General features: G+C 40.7%; 8 non-coding genes across 8 annotated transcripts; all 8 read right to left on the reverse strand.

Moving 5' to 3' along the window:
* Positions 1 to 2,151: 2,151 nt before the first annotated feature.
* Positions 2,152 to 2,270, reverse strand: LOC141378890 (5S ribosomal RNA). Its single transcript, XR_015515574.1, has one exon. It is a non-coding gene; the product is annotated as a 5S ribosomal RNA (ribosomal RNA).
* A 1,871-nt stretch (positions 2,271 to 4,141) lies between these two features.
* Positions 4,142 to 4,260, reverse strand: LOC141378891 (5S ribosomal RNA). Its single transcript, XR_015515575.1, has one exon. It is a non-coding gene; the product is annotated as a 5S ribosomal RNA (ribosomal RNA).
* A 1,860-nt stretch (positions 4,261 to 6,120) lies between these two features.
* Positions 6,121 to 6,239, reverse strand: LOC141378892 (5S ribosomal RNA). Its single transcript, XR_015515576.1, has one exon. It is a non-coding gene; the product is annotated as a 5S ribosomal RNA (ribosomal RNA).
* A 1,857-nt stretch (positions 6,240 to 8,096) lies between these two features.
* On the reverse strand, positions 8,097 to 8,215 carry LOC141378893 (5S ribosomal RNA). The gene has a single exon (XR_015515577.1). It is a non-coding gene; the product is annotated as a 5S ribosomal RNA (ribosomal RNA).
* A 1,862-nt stretch (positions 8,216 to 10,077) lies between these two features.
* Positions 10,078 to 10,196, reverse strand: LOC141378896 (5S ribosomal RNA). Its single transcript, XR_015515579.1, has one exon. It is a non-coding gene; the product is annotated as a 5S ribosomal RNA (ribosomal RNA).
* A 1,853-nt stretch (positions 10,197 to 12,049) lies between these two features.
* LOC141378897 (5S ribosomal RNA) lies at positions 12,050 to 12,168 on the reverse strand. Its single transcript, XR_015515580.1, has one exon. It is a non-coding gene; the product is annotated as a 5S ribosomal RNA (ribosomal RNA).
* Positions 12,169 to 14,022: 1,854 nt separating this feature from the next.
* Positions 14,023 to 14,141, reverse strand: LOC141378898 (5S ribosomal RNA). The gene has a single exon (XR_015515581.1). It is a non-coding gene; the product is annotated as a 5S ribosomal RNA (ribosomal RNA).
* A 1,869-nt stretch (positions 14,142 to 16,010) lies between these two features.
* On the reverse strand, positions 16,011 to 16,129 carry LOC141378899 (5S ribosomal RNA). Its single transcript, XR_015515582.1, has one exon. It is a non-coding gene; the product is annotated as a 5S ribosomal RNA (ribosomal RNA).
* Positions 16,130 to 17,810: the final 1,681 nt, after the last annotated feature.

Genomic DNA, 17,810 nt, shown 5'->3' on the forward strand with positions numbered 1-17,810 from the left:
CCATGTGCTTCATCAAACAAATCTGTGCTGTTGCTTTGTGAGTCCATCATTTTCTCTCAAAAAAAACTGTGCTAACCACCTTCCAGCCAGCACACGTGCTGCTGTCAGGTGGTTAAAAAAAAACAAAAAAATCAAAAAAAGTCCACTATCACAAAAAAGACACTAAATAAACTCAAAATAACACAAAAAAATGGAGAGCCTCTCTCTCCTGTCTGCAGCCTTACACTTCCTCGTTGCACTCTAGCTCCCTCTAGCGTGCTCAGGGTGGTATGGCCGTAAGCGAAGGTCGCAGTCAAAATCTGGCTATTTAAAAGGCAGCGGCGAGAGCAGAATAGCTCACACAGACACAACACCGGGAGGAACAACCCTCCTTGTCCTCTCAAGTGTGTATCTGTCAGCCAGTATTTAAACTTACGATGACAACATTTTACCGGAAGTAAAAGCGGCCGATGCTTGGAAAACTTTAAAGCAGACTTGTGCAGCACACGACTTCTGTACAGATGCTTACCGGCCCCTTCATTAGAGACACCTTATTAGTTCAGAGTTGCCGCCCCCCCCCCCCCCCCCCCCCCCCGTTTTGCCCTCGCAACTGCATTATTTATTTATTTATTTATTTATTTATTCATTAATTCAATCATTTATTTATTTAAATATTTAAATATTTATTTATTTATTTATTTATTTATTTATTCATTTATTATTTTTATGTTTGTGGCATGCACAACATACCAACTTTTATCCAAATATCTGGACTTAAAGCTCCAATGAACGCTGGACAGAGAAACTCCGTGAACACAAACAATCCGGAGATGTGACTAAACATGAACGTGAGTGCTGTTTTTCTCTACAACAAAGGTCATGTTTGTCATGTTACAGATTGCTAATTTTGCACACCTGACCGCTCGTAAAAAGGGTCAGGGGCCAGAGTTTAATCATAAGCAATGAAAGTCCATCACCATTTAACGAATTTGCAAAATAGTCTCGGGCCGCCGGCGATTTTTGTGTGTGAAATGAGCAAAGTTCTATTTTGATACTGGGTAAAAGGCATCACAACATTTTTTGATGGCCTTTTAACAGAGTTTTTCGGCTTTTTAACGGAGCAACTGTGCAAAGTATGAAAAAAACAAACAAACTGTCAATTCACAATATGTTGTGATTCACAAGTGTTTCCCGTTAATTTATGGTTGTGAATTGCATCACGGGACCCTGATCTCTGCTCTGTCGACTTTTGATGTTTAAAATTCAACTCTGCAGTTTAAGGTAACCTAGACGGTGTTGCAGTTTGGAATATTAGAACGTATAGGGAGAAAAAAAAAGTATGGAAAATAACATGTGCTTGTTTTTGTAGCGTGTACAACGACAACCCAGACAATATATCACTTTCAACTAATAACCATGTCTATAAAAGTCACTTTTTCGTACTTTTCGAGGTTAGAAGTTGTTGGGAGAAAGTTCAAGGTCCCAGAATGCAATTCAAAAGCATAAATAAACCGGGGTGGGGGGAGAATTAATAAAAACATGAATCACAAAATACGGAAAACCGCATTTTTACGGAATTTTTTTTTTTTTCAGTGTAAATGATGTCATCAAAAGAATTAGTTATTCATATAATGATATTAACAGGCCCTCCGTCTGACGCCCTGTATGCTATTGATTTAAAAATGAAAACAAATAAAATGTAGGACTTGAAAAGGCTCAATATTTTATCCATCTATGTGCACTTGGTGAAGGCACATCAGTAGACCGTGAAAAATGGCATTGAGCATGCCAGTGAGTGAGGTTAAACTACTGTACTGTTGGCTTGCAATATGCGGGGGTACTTTTTGTAAATAAATGGTATGTAAGGGCTTCGGGTCCCCCAAAACTTTGTAAACCCGCGTGGGCTATAGCTTGGGGAGCTTGTAGCACTTGACAGTTTCAGTGCGTGCTGCTATTGAGAGGGAGGGGGAGAGAGAGAGAGGGAGAAGCCTCTCCATCGCCCCCTGGAGGAGGAAAGAAAAAATGACACAGCTGGGCTTTCCCTTGCTGCTCTGAATAGGACAGAAGTCCCAGAGAAAAGCGAATAGGAAGCAATGGAATTGAAAGTTTATAGATAGCAGCAAAGCTGGGAGCTGAAGAAGTGTATTAGCTGACAAATGAAGGAGAACCAAAAGCTTACAGCACCTGGTATTCCCAGGCGGTCTCCCATCCAAGTACTAACCAGGCCCGACCCTGCTTAGCTTCCGAGATCGGACGAGATCGGGCGTGCTCAGGGTGGTATGGCCGTAAGCGAAGGTCGCAGTCAAAATCTGGCTATTTAAAAGGCAGCGGCGAGAGCAGAATAGCTCACACAGACACAACACCGGGAGGAACAACCCTCCTTGTCCTCTCAAGTGTGTATCTGTCAGCCAGTATTTAAACTTACGATGACAACATTTTACCGGAAGTAAAAGCGGCCGATGCTTGGAAAACTTTAAAGCAGACTTGTGCAGCACACGACTTCTGTACAGATGCTTACCGGCCCCTTCATTAGAGACACCTTATTAGTTCAGAGTTGCCGCCCCCCCCCCCCCCCCCCCCCCCCCGTTTTGCCCTCGCAACTGCATTATTTATTTATTTATTTATTTATTTATTCATTAATTCAATCATTTATTTATTTAAATATTTAAATATTTATTTATTTATTTATTTATTTATTTATTCATTTATTATTTTTATGTTTGTGGCATGCACAACATACCAACTTTTATCCAAATATCTGGACTTAAAGCTCCAATGAACGCTGGACAGAGAAACTCCGTGAACACAAACAATCCGGAGATGTGACTAAACATGAACGTGAGTGCTGTTTTTCTCTACAACAAAGGTCATGTTTGTCATGTTACAGATTGCTAATTTTGCACACCTGACCGCTCGTAAAAAGGGTCAGGGGCCAGAGTTTAATCATAAGCAATGAAAGTCCATCACCATTTAACGAATTTGCAAAATAGTCTCGGGCCGCCGGCGATTTTTGTGTGTGAAATGAGCAAAGTTCTATTTTGATACTGGGTAAAAGGCATCACAACATTTTTTGATGGCCTTTTAACAGAGTTTTTCGGCTTTTTAACGGAGCAACTGTGCAAAGTATGAAAAAAACAAACAAACTGTCAATTCACAATATGTTGTGATTCACAAGTGTTTCCCGTTAATTTATGGTTGTGAATTGCATCACGGGACCCTGATCTCTGCTCTGTCGACTTTTGATGTTTAAAATTCAACTCTGCAGTTTAAGGTAACCTAGACGGTGTTGCAGTTTGGAATATTAGAACGTATAGGGAGAAAAAAAAAGTATGGAAAATAACATGTGCTTGTTTTTGTAGCGTGTACAACGACAACCCAGACAATATATCACTTTCAACTAATAACCATGTCTATAAAAGTCACTTTTTCGTACTTTTCGAGGTTAGAAGTTGTTGGGAGAAAGTTCAAGGTCCCAGAATGCAATTCAAAAGCATAAATAAACCGGGGTGGGGGGAGAATTAATAAAAACATGAATCACAAAATACGGAAAACCGCATTTTTACGGAATTTTTTTTTTTTTCAGTGTAAATGATGTCATCAAAAGAATTAGTTATTCATATAATGATATTAACAGGCCCTCCGTCTGACGCCCTGTATGCTATTGATTTAAAAATGAAAACAAATAAAATGTAGGACTTGAAAAGGCTCAATATTTTATCCATCTATGTGCACTTGGTGAAGGCACATCAGTAGACCGTGAAAAATGGCATTGAGCATGCCAGTGAGTGAGGTTAAACTACTGTACTGTTGGCTTGCAATATGCGGGGGTACTTTTTGTAAATAAATGGTATGTAAGGGCTTCGGGTCCCCCAAAACTTTGTAAACCCGCGTGGGCTATAGCTTGGGGAGCTTGTAGCACTTGACAGTTTCAGTGCGTGCTGCTATTGAGAGGGAGGGGGAGAGAGAGAGAGGGAGAAGCCTCTCCATCGCCCCCTGGAGGAGGAAAGAAAAAATGACACAGCTGGGCTTTCCCTTGCTGCTCTGAATAGGACAGAAGTCCCAGAGAAAAGCGAATAGGAAGCAATGGAATTGAAAGTTTATAGATAGCAGCAAAGCTGGGAGCTGAAGAAGTGTATTAGCTGACAAATGAAGGAGAACCAAAAGCTTACAGCACCTGGTATTCCCAGGCGGTCTCCCATCCAAGTACTAACCAGGCCCGACCCTGCTTAGCTTCCGAGATCGGACGAGATCGGGCGTGCTCAGGGTGGTATGGCCGTAAGCGAAGGTCGCAGTCAAAATCTGGCTATTTAAAAGGCAGCGGCGAGAGCAGAATAGCTCACACAGACACAACACCGGGAGGAACAACCCTCCTTGTCCTCTCAAGTGTGTATCTGTCAGCCAGTATTTAAACTTACGATGACAACATTTTACCGGAAGTAAAAGCGGCCGATGCTTGGAAAACTTTAAAGCAGACTTGTGCAGCACACGACTTCTGTACAGATGCTTACCGGCCCCTTCATTAGAGACACCTTATTAGTTCAGAGTTGCCGCCCCCCCCCCCCCCCCCCCGTTTTGCCCTCGCAACTGCATTATTTATTTATTTATTTATTTATTTATTCATTAATTCAATCATTTATTTATTTAAATATTTAAATATTTATTTATTTATTTATTTATTTATTCATTTATTATTTTTATGTTTGTGGCATGCACAACATACCAACTTTTATCCAAATATCTGGACTTAAAGCTCCAATGAACGCTGGACAGAGAAACTCCGTGAACACAAACAATCCGGAGATGTGACTAAACATGAACGTGAGTGCTGTTTTTCTCTACAACAAAGGTCATGTTTGTCATGTTACAGATTGCTAATTTTGCACACCTGACCGCTCGTAAAAAGGGTCAGGGGCCAGAGTTTAATCATAAGCAATGAAAGTCCATCACCATTTAACGAATTTGCAAAATAGTCTCGGGCCGCCGGCGATTTTTGTGTGTGAAATGAGCAAAGTTCTATTTTGATACTGGGTAAAAGGCATCACAACATTTTTTGATGGCCTTTTAACAGAGTTTTTCGGCTTTTTAACGGAGCAACTGTGCAAAGTATGAAAAAAACAAACAAACTGTCAATTCACAATATGTTGTGATTCACAAGTGTTTCCCGTTAATTTATGGTTGTGAATTGCATCACGGGACCCTGATCTCTGCTCTGTCGACTTTTGATGTTTAAAATTCAACTCTGCAGTTTAAGGTAACCTAGACGGTGTTGCAGTTTGGAATATTAGAACGTATAGGGAGAAAAAAAAAGTATGGAAAATAACATGTGCTTGTTTTTGTAGCGTGTACAACGACAACCCAGACAATATATCACTTTCAACTAATAACCATGTCTATAAAAGTCACTTTTTCGTACTTTTCGAGGTTAGAAGTTGTTGGGAGAAAGTTCAAGGTCCCAGAATGCAATTCAAAAGCATAAATAAACCGGGGTGGGGGGAGAATTAATAAAAACATGAATCACAAAATACGGAAAACCGCATTTTTACGGAATTTTTTTTTTTTCAGTGTAAATGATGTCATCAAAAGAATTAGTTATTCATATAATGATATTAACAGGCCCTCCGTCTGACGCCCTGTATGCTATTGATTTAAAAATGAAAACAAATAAAATGTAGGACTTGAAAAGGCTCAATATTTTATCCATCTATGTGCACTTGGTGAAGGCACATCAGTAGACCGTGAAAAATGGCATTGAGCATGCCAGTGAGTGAGGTTAAACTACTGTACTGTTGGCTTGCAATATGTGGGGGTACTTTTTGTAAATAAATGGTATGTAAGGGCTTCGGGTCCCCCAAAACTTTGTAAACCCGCGTGGGCTATAGCTTGGGGAGCTTGTAGCACTTGACAGTTCCAGTGCGTGCTGCTATTGAGAGGGAGGGGGAGAGAGAGAGAGGGAGAAGCCTCTCCATCGCCCCCTGGAGGAGGAAAGAAAAAATGACACAGCTGGGCTTTCCCTTGCTGCTCTGAATAGGACAGAAGTCCCAGAGAAAAGCGAATAGGAAGCAATGGAATTGAAAGTTTATAGATAGCAGCAAAGCTGGGAGCTGAAGAAGTGTATTAGCTGACAAATGAAGGAGAACCAAAAGCTTACAGCACCTGGTATTCCCAGGCGGTCTCCCATCCAAGTACTAACCAGGCCCGACCCTGCTTAGCTTCCGAGATCGGACGAGATCGGGCGTGCTCAGGGTGGTATGGCCGTAAGCGAAGGTCGCAGTCAAAATCTGGCTATTTAAAAGGCAGCGGCGAGAGCAGAATAGCTCACACAGACACAACACCGGGAGGAACAACCCTCCTTGTCCTCTCAAGTGTGTATCTGTCAGCCAGTATTTAAACTTACGATGACAACATTTTACCGGAAGTAAAAGCGGCCGATGCTTGGAAAACTTTAAAGCAGACTTGTGCAGCACACGACTTCTGTACAGATGCTTACCGGCCCCTTCATTAGAGACACCTTATTAGTTCAGAGTTGCCGCCCCCCCCCCCCCCCCCCGTTTTGCCCTCGCAACTGCATTATTTATTTATTTATTTATTTATTCATTAATTCAATCATTTATTTATTTAAATATTTAAATATTTATTTATTTATTTATTTATTTATTCATTTATTATTTTTATGTTTGTGGCATGCACAACATACCAACTTTTATCCAAATATCTGGACTTAAAGCTCCAATGAACGCTGGACAGAGAAACTCCGTGAACACAAACAATCCGGAGATGTGACTAAACATGAACGTGAGTGCTGTTTTTCTCTACAACAAAGGTCATGTTTGTCATGTTACAGATTGCTAATTTTGCACACCTGACCGCTCGTAAAAAGGGTCAGGGGCCAGAGTTTAATCATAAGCAATGAAAGTCCATCACCATTTAACGAATTTGCAAAATAGTCTCGGGCCGCCGGCGATTTTTGTGTGTGAAATGAGCAAAGTTCTATTTTGATACTGGGTAAAAGGCATCACAACATTTTTTGATGGCCTTTTAACAGAGTTTTTCGGCTTTTTAACGGAGCAACTGTGCAAAGTATGAAAAAAACAAACAAACTGTCAATTCACAATATGTTGTGATTCACAAGTGTTTCCCGTTAATTTATGGTTGTGAATTGCATCACGGGACCCTGATCTCTGCTCTGTCGACTTTTGATGTTTAAAATTCAACTCTGCAGTTTAAGGTAACCTAGACGGTGTTGCAGTTTGGAATATTAGAACGTATAGGGAGAAAAAAAAAGTATGGAAAATAACATGTGCTTGTTTTTGTAGCGTGTACAACGACAACCCAGACAATATATCACTTTCAACTAATAACCATGTCTATAAAAGTCACTTTTTCGTACTTTTCGAGGTTAGAAGTTGTTGGGAGAAAGTTCAAGGTCCCAGAATGCAATTCAAAAGCATAAATAAACCGGGGTGGGGGGAGAATTAATAAAAACATGAATCACAAAATACGGAAAACCGCATTTTTACGGAATTTTTTTTTTTTTTCAGTGTAAATGATGTCATCAAAAGAATTAGTTATTCATATAATGATATTAACAGGCCCTCCGTCTGACGCCCTGTATGCTATTGATTTAAAAATGAAAACAAATAAAATGTAGGACTTGAAAAGGCTCAATATTTTATCCATCTATGTGCACTTGGTGAAGGCACATCAGTAGACCGTGAAAAATGGCATTGAGCATGCCAGTGAGTGAGGTTAAACTACTGTACTGTTGGCTTGCAATATGTGGGGGTACTTTTTGTAAATAAATGGTATGTAAGGGCTTCGGGTCCCCCAAAACTTTGTAAACCCGCGTGGGCTATAGCTTGGGGAGCTTGTAGCACTTGACAGTTTCAGTGCGTGCTGCTATTGAGAGGGAGGGGGAGAGAGAGAGAGGGAGAAGCCTCTCCATCGCCCCCTGGAGGAGGAAAGAAAAAATGACACAGCTGGGCTTTCCCTTGCTGCTCTGAATAGGACAGAAGTCCCAGAGAAAAGCGAATAGGAAGCAATGGAATTGAAAGTTTATAGATAGCAGCAAAGCTGGGAGCTGAAGAAGTGTATTAGCTGACAAATGAAGGAGAACCAAAAGCTTACAGCACCTGGTATTCCCAGGCGGTCTCCCATCCAAGTACTAACCAGGCCCGACCCTGCTTAGCTTCCGAGATCGGACGAGATCGGGCGTGCTCAGGGTGGTATGGCCGTAAGCGAAGGTCGCAGTCAAAATCTGGCTATTTAAAAGGCAGCGGCGAGAGCAGAATAGCTCACACAGACACAACACCGGGAGGAACAACCCTCCTTGTCCTCTCAAGTGTGTATCTGTCAGCCAGTATTTAAACTTACGATGACAACATTTTACCGGAAGTAAAAGCGGCCGATGCTTGGAAAACTTTAAAGCAGACTTGTGCAGCACACGACTTCTGTACAGATGCTTACCGGCCCCTTCATTAGAGACACCTTATTAGTTCAGAGTTGCCGCCCCCCCCCCCCCCCCCCCCCCCCGTTTTGCCCTCGCAACTGCATTATTTATTTATTTATTTATTTATTCATTAATTCAATCATTTATTTATTTAAATATTTAAATATTTATTTATTTATTTATTTATTTATTCATTTATTATTTTTATGTTTGTGGCATGCACAACATACCAACTTTTATCCAAATATCTGGACTTAAAGCTCCAATGAACGCTGGACAGAGAAACTCCGTGAACACAAACAATCCGGAGATGTGACTAAACATGAACGTGAGTGCTGTTTTTCTCTACAACAAAGGTCATGTTTGTCATGTTACAGATTGCTAATTTTGCACACCTGACCGCTCGTAAAAAGGGTCAGGGGCCAGAGTTTAATCATAAGCAATGAAAGTCCATCACCATTTAACGAATTTGCAAAATAGTCTCGGGCCGCCGGCGATTTTTGTGTGTGAAATGAGCAAAGTTCTATTTTGATACTGGGTAAAAGGCATCACAACATTTTTTGATGGCCTTTTAACAGAGTTTTTCGGCTTTTTAACGGAGCAACTGTGCAAAGTATGAAAAAAACAAACAAACTGTCAATTCACAATATGTTGTGATTCACAAGTGTTTCCCGTTAATTTATGGTTGTGAATTGCATCACGGGACCCTGATCTCTGCTCTGTCGACTTTTGATGTTTAAAATTCAACTCTGCAGTTTAAGGTAACCTAGACGGTGTTGCAGTTTGGAATATTAGAACGTATAGGGAGAAAAAAAAAGTATGGAAAATAACATGTGCTTGTTTTTGTAGCGTGTACAACGACAACCCAGACAATATATCACTTTCAACTAATAACCATGTCTATAAAAGTCACTTTTTCGTACTTTTCGAGGTTAGAAGTTGTTGGGAGAAAGTTCAAGGTCCCAGAATGCAATTCAAAAGCATAAATAAACCGGGGTGGGGGGAGAATTAATAAAAACATGAATCACAAAATACGGAAAACCGCATTTTTACGGAATTTTTTTTTTTTTCAGTGTAAATGATGTCATCAAAAGAATTAGTTATTCATATAATGATATTAACAGGCCCTCCGTCTGACGCCCTGTATGCTATTGATTTAAAAATGAAAACAAATAAAATGTAGGACTTGAAAAGGCTCAATATTTTATCCATCTATGTGCACTTGGTGAAGTAACATCAGTAGACCGTGAAAAATGGCATTGAGCATGCCAGTGAGTGAGGTTAAACTACTGTACTGTTGGCTTGCAATATGTGGGGGTACTTTTTGTAAATAAATGGTATGTAAGGGCTTCGGGTCCCCCAAAACTTTGTAAACCCGCGTGGGCTATAGCTTGGGGAGCTTGTAGCACTTGACAGTTCCAGTGCGTGCTGCTATTGAGAGGGAGGGGGAGAGAGAGAGAGGGAGAAGCCTCTCCATCGCCCCCTGGAGGAGGAAAGAAAAAATGACACAGCTGGGCTTTCCCTTGCTGCTCTGAATAGGACAGAAGTCCCAGAGAAAAGCGAATAGGAAGCAATGGAATTGAAAGTTTATAGATAGCAGCAAAGCTGGGAGCTGAAGAAGTGTATTAGCTGACAAATGAAGGAGAACCAAAAGCTTACAGCACCTGGTATTCCCAGGCGGTCTCCCATCCAAGTACTAACCAGGCCCGACCCTGCTTAGCTTCCGAGATCGGACGAGATCGGGCGTGCTCAGGGTGGTATGGCCGTAAGCGAAGGTCGCAGTCAAAATCTGGCTATTTAAAAGGCAGCGGCGAGAGCAGAATAGCTCACACAGACACAACACCGGGAGGAACAACCCTCCTTGTCCTCTCAAGTGTGTATCTGTCAGCCAGTATTTAAACTTACGATGACAACATTTTACCGGAAGTAAAAGCGGCCGATGCTTGGAAAACTTTAAAGCAGACTTGTGCAGCACACGACTTCTGTACAGATGCTTACCGGCCCCTTCATTAGAGACACCTTATTAGTTCAGAGTTGCCGCCCCCCCCCCCCCCCCCCCGTTTTGCCCTCGCAACTGCATTATTTATTTATTTATTTATTCATTAATTCAATCATTTATTTATTTAAATATTTAAATATTTATTTATTTATTTATTTATTTATTCATTTATTATTTTTATGTTTGTGGCATGCACAACATACCAACTTTTATCCAAATATCTGGACTTAAAGCTCCAATGAACGCTGGACAGAGAAACTCCGTGAACACAAACAATCCGGAGATGTGACTAAACATGAACGTGAGTGCTGTTTTTCTCTACAACAAATGTCATGTTTGTCATGTTACAGATTGCTAATTTTGCACACCTGACCGCTCGTAAAAAGGGTCAGGGGCCAGAGTTTAATCATAAGCAATGAAAGTCCATCACCATTTAACGAATTTGCAAAATAGTCTCGGGCCGCCGGCGATTTTTGTGTGTGAAATGAGCAAAGTTCTATTTTGATACTGGGTAAAAGGCATCACAACATTTTTTGATGGCCTTTTAACAGAGTTTTTCGGCTTTTTAACGGAGCAACTGTGCAAAGTATGAAAAAAACAAACAAACTGTCAATTCACAATATGTTGTGATTCACAAGTGTTTCCCGTTAATTTATGGTTGTGAATTGCATCACGGGACCCTGATCTCTGCTCTGTCGACTTTTGATGTTTAAAATTCAACTCTGCAGTTTAAGGTAACCTAGACGGTGTTGCAGTTTGGAATATTAGAACGTATAGGGAGAAAAAAAAAGTATGGAAAATAACATGTGCTTGTTTTTGTAGCGTGTACAACGACAACCCAGACAATATATCACTTTCAACTAATAACCATGTCTATAAAAGTCACTTTTTCGTACTTTTCGAGGTTAGAAGTTGTTGGGAGAAAGTTCAAGGTCCCAGAATGCAATTCAAAAGCATAAATAAACCGGGGTGGGGGGAGAATTAATAAAAACATGAATCACAAAATACGGAAAACCGCATTTTTACGGAATTTTTTTTTTTTTCAGTGTAAATGATGTCATCAAAAGAATTAGTTATTCATATAATGATATTAACAGGCCCTCCGTCTGACGCCCTGTATGCTATTGATTTAAAAATGAAAACAAATAAAATGTAGGACTTGAAAAGGCTCAATATTTTATCCATCTATGTGCACTTGGTGAAGGCACATCAGTAGACCGTGAAAAATGGCATTGAGCATGCCAGTGAGTGAGGTTAAACTACTGTACTGTTGGCTTGCAATATGTGGGGGTACTTTTTGTAAATAAATGGTATGTAAGGGCTTCGGGTCCCCCAAAACTTTGTAAACCCGCGTGGGCTATAGCTTGGGGAGCTTGTAGCACTTGACAGTTTCAGTGCGTGCTGCTATTGAGAGGGAGGGGGAGAGAGAGAGAGGGAGAAGCCTCTCCATCGCCCCCTGGAGGAGGAAAGAAAAAATGACACAGCTGGGCTTTCCCTTGCTGCTCTGAATAGGACAGAAGTCCCAGAGAAAAGCGAATAGGAAGCAATGGAATTGAAAGTTTATAGATAGCAGCAAAGCTGGGAGCTGAAGAAGTGTATTAGCTGACAAATGAAAGAGAACCAAAAGCTTACAGCACCTGGTATTCCCAGGCGGTCTCCCATCCAAGTACTAACCAGGCCCGACCCTGCTTAGCTTCCGAGATCGGACGAGATCGGGCGTGCTCAGGGTGGTATGGCCGTAAGCGAAGGTCGCAGTCAAAATCTGGCTATTTAAAAGGCAGCGGCGAGAGCAGAATAGCTCACACAGACACAACACCGGGAGGAACAACCCTCCTTGTCCTCTCAAGTGTGTATCTGTCAGCCAGTATTTAAACTTACGATGACAACATTTTACCGGAAGTAAAAGCGGCCGATGCTTGGAAAACTTTAAAGCAGACTTGTGCAGCACACGACTTCTGTACAGATGCTTACCGGCCCCTTCATTAGAGACACCTTATTAGTTCAGAGTTGCCGCCCCCCCCCCCGTTTTGCCCTCGCAACTGCATTATTTATTTATTTATTTATTTATTTATTCATTAATTCAATCATTTATTTATTTAAATATTTAAATATTTATTTATTTATTTATTTATTTATTCATTTATTATTTTTATGTTTGTGGCATGCACAACATACCAACTTTTATCCAAATATCTGGACTTAAAGCTCCAATGAACGCTGGACAGAGAAACTCCGTGAACACAAACAATCCGGAGATGTGACTAAACATGAACGTGAGTGCTGTTTTTCTCTACAACAAAGGTCATGTTTGTCATGTTACAGATTGCTAATTTTGCACACCTGACCGCTCGTAAAAAGGGTCAGGGGCCAGAGTTTAATCATAAGCAATGAAAGTCCATCACCATTTAACGAATTTGCAAAATAGTCTCGGGCCGCCGGCGATTTTTGTGTGTGAAATGAGCAAAGTTCTATTTTGATACTGGGTAAAAGGCATCACAACATTTTTTGATGGCCTTTTAACAGAGTTTTTCGGCTTTTTAACGGAGCAACTGTGCAAAGTATGAAAAAAACAAACAAACTGTCAATTCACAATATGTTGTGATTCACAAGTGTTTCCCGTTAATTTATGGTTGTGAATTGCATCACGGGACCCTGATCTCTGCTCTGTCGACTTTTGATGTTTAAAATTCAACTCTGCAGTTTAAGGTAACCTAGACGGTGTTGCAGTTTGGAATATTAGAACGTATAGGGAGAAAAAAAAAGTATGGAAAATAACATGTGCTTGTTTTTGTAGCGTGTACAACGACAACCCAGACAATATATCACTTTCAACTAATAACCATGTCTATAAAAGTCACTTTTTCGTACTTTTCGAGGTTAGAAGTTGTTGGGAGAAAGTTCAAGGTCCCAGAATGCAATTCAAAAGCATAAATAAACCGGGGTGGGGGGAGAATTAATAAAAACATGAATCACAAAATACGGAAAACCGCATTTTTACGGAATTTTTTTTTTTTTTCAGTGTAAATGATGTCATCAAAAGAATTAGTTATTCATATAATGATATTAACAGGCCCTCCGTCTGACGCCCTGTATGCTATTGATTTAAAAATGAAAACAAATAAAATGTAGGACTTGAAAAGGCTCAATATTTTATCCATCTATGTGCACTTGGTGAAGGCACATCAGTAGACCGTGAAAAATGGCATTGAGCATGCCAGTGAGTGAGGTTAAACTACTGTACTGTTGGCTTGCAATATGTGGGGGTACTTTTTGTAAATAAATGGTATGTAAGGGCTTCGGGTCCCCCAAAACTTTGTAAACCCGCGTGGGCTATAGCTTGGGGAGCTTGTAGCACTTGACAGTTTCAGTGCGTGCTGCTATTGAGAGGGAGGGGGAGAGAGAGAGAGGGAGAAGCCTCTCCATCGCCCCCTGGAGGAGGAAAGAAAAAATGACACAGCTGGGCTTTCCCTTGCTGCTCTGAATAGGACAGAAGTCCCAGAGAAAAGCGAATAGGAAGCAATGGAATTGAAAGTTTATAGATAGCAGCAAAGCTGGGAGCTGAAGAAGTGTATTAGCTGACAAATGAAGGAGAACCAAAAGCTTACAGCACCTGGTATTCCCAGGCGGTCTCCCATCCAAGTACTAACCAGGCCCGACCCTGCTTAGCTTCCGAGATCGGACGAGATCGGGCGTGCTCAGGGTGGTATGGCCGTAAGCGAAGGTCGCAGTCAAAATCTGGCTATTTAAAAGGCAGCGGCGAGAGCAGAATAGCTCACACAGACACAACACCGGGAGGAACAACCCTCCTTGTCCTCTCAAGTGTGTATCTGTCAGCCAGTATTTAAACTTACGATGACAACATTTTACCGGAAGTAAAAGCGGCCGATGCTTGGAAAACTTTAAAGCAGACTTGTGCAGCACACGACTTCTGTACAGATGCTTACCGGCCCCTTCATTAGAGACACCTTATTAGTTCAGAGTTGCCGCCCCCCCCCCCCCCCCCCCCCCCGTTTTGCCCTCGCAACTGCATTATTTATTTATTTATTTATTTATTTATTCATTAATTCAATCATTTATTTATTTAAATATTTAAATATTTATTTATTTATTTATTTATTTATTTATTCATTTATTATTTTTATGTTTGTGGCATGCACAACATACCAACTTTTATCCAAATATCTGGACTTAAAGCTCCAATGAACGCTGGACAGAGAAACTCCGTGAACACAAACAATCCGGAGATGTGACTAAACATGAACGTGAGTGCTGTTTTTCTCTACAACAAAGGTCATGTTTGTCATGTTACAGATTGCTAATTTTGCACACCTGACCGCTCGTAAAAAGGGTCAGGGGCCAGAGTTTAATCATAAGCAATGAAAGTCCATCACCATTTAACGAATTTGCAAAATAGTCTCGGGCCGCCGGCGATTTTTGTGTGTGAAATGAGCAAAGTTCTATTTTGATACTGGGTAAAAGGCATCACAACATTTTTTGATGGCCTTTTAACAGAGTTTTTCGGCTTTTTAACGGAGCAACTGTGCAAAGTATGAAAAAAACAAACAAACTGTCAATTCACAATATGTTGTGATTCACAAGTGTTTCCCGTTAATTTATGGTTGTGAATTGCATCACGGGACCCTGATCTCTGCTCTGTCGACTTTTGATGTTTAAAATTCAACTCTGCAGTTTAAGGTAACCTAGACGGTGTTGCAGTTTGGAATATTAGAACGTATAGGGAGAAAAAAAAAGTATGGAAAATAACATGTGCTTGTTTTTGTAGCGTGTACAACGACAACCCAGACAATATATCACTTTCAACTAATAACCATGTCTATAAAAGTCACTTTTTCGTACTTTTCGAGGTTAGAAGTTGTTGGGAGAAAGTTCAAGGTCCCAGAATGCAATTCAAAAGCATAAATAAACCGGGGTGGGGGGAGAATTAATAAAAACATGAATCACAAAATACGGAAAACCGCATTTTTACGGAATTTTTTTTTTTTTCAGTGTAAATGATGTCATCAAAAGAATTAGTTATTCATATAATGATATTAACAGGCCCTCCGTCTGACGCCCTGTATGCTATTGATTTAAAAATGAAAACAAATAAAATGTAGGACTTGAAAAGGCTCAATATTTTATCCATCTATGTGCACTTGGTGAAGGCACATCAGTAGACCGTGAAAAATGGCATTGAGCATGCCAGTGAGTGAGGTTAAACTACTGTACTGTTGGCTTGCAATATGCGGGGGTACTTTTTGTAAATAAATGGTATGTAAGGGCTTCGGGTCCCCCAAAACTTTGTAAACCCGCGTGGGCTATAGCTTGGGGAGCTTGTAGCACTTGACAGTTTCAGTGCGTGCTGCTATTGAGAGGGAGGGGGAGAGAGAGAGAGGGAGAAGCCTCTCCATCGCCCCCTGGAGGAGGAAAGAAAAAATGACACAGCTGGGCTTTCCCTTGCTGCTCTGAATAGGACAGAAGTCCCAGAGAAAAGCGAATAGGAAGCAATGGAATTGAAAGTTTATAGATAGCAGCAAAGCTGGGAGCTGAAGAAGTGTATTAGCTGACAAATGAAGGAGAACCAAAAGCTTACAGCACCTGGTATTCCCAGGCGGTCTCCCATCCAAGTACTAACCAGGCCCGACCCTGCTTAGCTTCCGAGATCGGACGAGATCGGGCGTGCTCAGGGTGGTATGGCCGTAAGCGAAGGTCGCAGTCAAAATCTGGCTATTTAAAAGGCAGCGGCGAGAGCAGAATAGCTCACACAGACACAACACCGGGAGGAACAACCCTCCTTGTCCTCTCAAGTGTGTATCTGTCAGCCAGTATTTAAACTTACGATGACAACATTTTACCGGAAGTAAAAGCGGCCGATGCTTGGAAAACTTTAAAGCAGACTTGTGCAGCACACGACTTCTGTACAGATGCTTACCGGCCCCTTCATTAGAGACACCTTATTAGTTCAGAGTTGCCGCCCCCCCCCCCCCCCCCCGTTTTGCCCTCGCAACTGCATTATTTATTTATTTATTTATTTATTTATTCATTAATTCAATCATTTATTTATTTAAATATTTAAATATTTATTTATTTATTTATTCATTTATTATTTTTATGTTTGTGGCATGCACAACATACCAACTTTTATCCAAATATCTGGACTTAAAGCTCCAATGAACGCTGGACAGAGAAACTCCGTGAACACAAACAATCCGGAGATGTGACTAAACATGAACGTGAGTGCTGTTTTTCTCTACAACAAAGGTCATGTTTGTCATGTTACAGATTGCTAATTTTGCACACCTGACCGCTCGTAAAAAGGGTCAGGGGCCAGAGTTTAATCATAAGCAATGAAAGTCCATCACCATTTAACGAATTTGCAAAATAGTCTCGGGCCGCCGGCGATTTTTGTGTGTGAAATGAGCAAAGTTCTATTTTGATACTGGGTAAAAGGCATCACAACATTTTTTGATGGCCTTTTAACAGAGTTTTTCGGCTTTTTAACGGAGCAACTGTGCAAAGTATGAAAAAAACAAACAAACTGTCAATTCACAATATGTTGTGATTCACAAGTGTTTCCCGTTAATTTATGGTTGTGAATTGCATCACGGGACCCTGATCTCTGCTCTGTCGACTTTTGATGTTTAAAATTCAACTCTGCAGTTTAAGGTAACCTAGACGGTGTTGCAGTTTGGAATATTAGAACGTATAGGGAGAAAAAAAAAGTATGGAAAATAACATGTGCTTGTTTTTGTAGCGTGTACAACGACAACCCAGACAATATATCACTTTCAACTAATAACCATGTCTATAAAAGTCACTTTTTCGTACTTTTCGAGGTTAGAAGTTGTTGGGAGAAAGTTCAAGGTCCCAGAATGCAATTCAAAAGCATAAATAAACCGGGGTGGGGGGAGAATTAATAAAAACATGAATCACAAAATACGGAAAACCGCATTTTTACGGAATTTTTTTTTTTTTCAGTGTAAATGATGTCATCAAAAGAATTAGTTATTCATATAATGATATTAACAGGCCCTCCGTCTGACGCCCTGTATGCTATTGATTTAAAAATGAAAACAAATAAAATGTAGGACTTGAAAAGGCTCAATATTTTATCCATCTATGTGCACTTGGTGAAGGCACATCAGTAGACCGTGAAAAATGGCATTGAGCATGCCAGTGAGTGAGGTTAAACTACTGTACTGTTGGCTTGCAATATGCGGGGGTACTTTTTGTAAATAAATGGTATGTAAGGGCTTCGGGTCCCCCAAAACTTTGTAAACCCGCGTGGGCTATAGCTTGGGGAGCTTGTAGCACTTGACAGTTTCAGTGCGTGCTGCTATTGAGAGGGAGGGGGAGAGAGAGAGAGGGAGAAGCCTCTCCATCGCC

The sequence above is a fragment of the Danio rerio genome, chromosome 18 (genome assembly GCF_052040795.2).
Source record: "Danio rerio strain M-AB ecotype USA chromosome 18, GRCz13ab, whole genome shotgun sequence".
Taxonomy (NCBI): domain Eukaryota; kingdom Metazoa; phylum Chordata; class Actinopteri; order Cypriniformes; family Danionidae; genus Danio; species Danio rerio.